Here is a 1799-nt window from a genome sequence, read left to right on the forward strand (position 1 = left end):
AAATTTGAAAACCTAGAGGAAATGGACAAATTTGTAGAAACTCACTACCTACCTAAAATAACACAATCAGAGGTAGAACGAGTAAATAAACCTATAACAAAAGAAGAGATTGAAAAGGTAATTTAAAAACTCCCAACAAAACAAAGCCCAGGCCCGGATGCTTTCAGTGGAGAATTCTACCAAACTTTCAGAGAAGAGTTAACACCACCACTACTAAAAGTATTTCAGAGCATAGAAAAGGATGGAATACTCCCAAACTCATTCTATGAAGCCAGCAGAACCTTCATACCAAAACCAGGTAAAGACACCACAAAAAAATAAAATTACAGACCAATATCCCTCACGAACGTGGATGCAAAAATCCTCAACAAAATTCTAGCCAATAGAATTCAGCAACAAATCAAAAAAATAATTCACCATAATCAAGTGGGATTTATACCAGGTATGTAGGGATGGTTCAACATTAGAAACACAATCAATGTAATCCATCACAGTAACAAAACAAAAGACACGAACCACATGATCTTATCAATTGATGCAGAAAAAAAAATGCAGAAAAGTCCAAAATCCATTCACGATAAAAACTCTCAACAAAAGAGGAATAGAAGGGAAATTCCTCAACATAATTGAGGGCATTTATACAAACCGAACAGCCAACATCATCCTAAATGGAGAGAGTTTGAAAGCATTCCCCTTGAGAACCGGAACCAGACAAGGATGCCGTTTATCACCACTCTTATTCAACACTGTGTTGGAGGTCCTAGCCAGAGCAATTAGGCTAGAAAAAGAAATAACGTGCATCCAAATTGGTAAGGAAGAAGTAAAAGTATCCCTATTTGCAGGTGAAAATCCCAAAGAATCCACAAGACAGCTACTGGAACTAATAGAAGATTTCAGCAAAGTATCAGGATACAAGCTAAACATACAAAAATCAGTTGGATTCCTCTACACCAACAGAGAACCTTGAAGAGGAAATTATCAAATCAATACCATTTACAATAGCCCCCAAGAAGATAAAATACCTAGAAATAAATCTAACCAGAGATGTAAAAGATCTGTACAATGAAAACCACAAGACACTACTGCAAGAAACCAAAAGAGACCTGCGTAAGTGGAAAAACACACCTTGCTCATGGATAGGAAGACTCAATATTGCAAAAATATCAATTCTACCCAAAGCGATCTACAGATACAATGCAATCCCGATTCAAATTCCAATGGCATTTTTTAATGAGATGGAGAAACAAATCACCAACTTCATATGGAAAGGGAAGAGGCCTTGGATAAGTAAAGCATTACTGAAGAAGAAGAACAAAGTGGAAGGCTTCACACTACCTGATTTTAGAACCTATTGTACTGCCACAGTAGTCAAAACAGCCTGGTACTGGTACAACAATAGATACATAGACCAATGGAACAGAATTGAGAATCCAGGCATAAGTTCATCCACCTATGAGCAGCTGATATTTGACAAAGACCCAAAGTCCATTAATTGGGGAAAAGACAGTCTCTTTAACCAGTGGTGCTGGCATAACCGGATATCCATCTGCAAAAAACTAAAACAAGACCCATACCTCACACCATGAACAAAAACTAACTCAAATTGGATCAAAGACCTAAATATAAAATTGAACATGATAAAGATCACGGAAGAAAAAATAGGTACAACTCTAGGAGCTCTAATACGTGGCATAAACAGAATATGAACCATAAGTAACAATGTACAAACACCAGAAGAGAAACTAGATAACTGCAAACTCCTAAAAATCAAACACTTATGCTCATCAAAAGACTTTACC

Source organism: Trichechus manatus, unplaced genomic scaffold (assembly GCF_000243295.1).
Source record: "Trichechus manatus latirostris isolate Lorelei unplaced genomic scaffold, TriManLat1.0 scaffold00065, whole genome shotgun sequence".
NCBI classification, from domain to species: domain Eukaryota; kingdom Metazoa; phylum Chordata; class Mammalia; order Sirenia; family Trichechidae; genus Trichechus; species Trichechus manatus.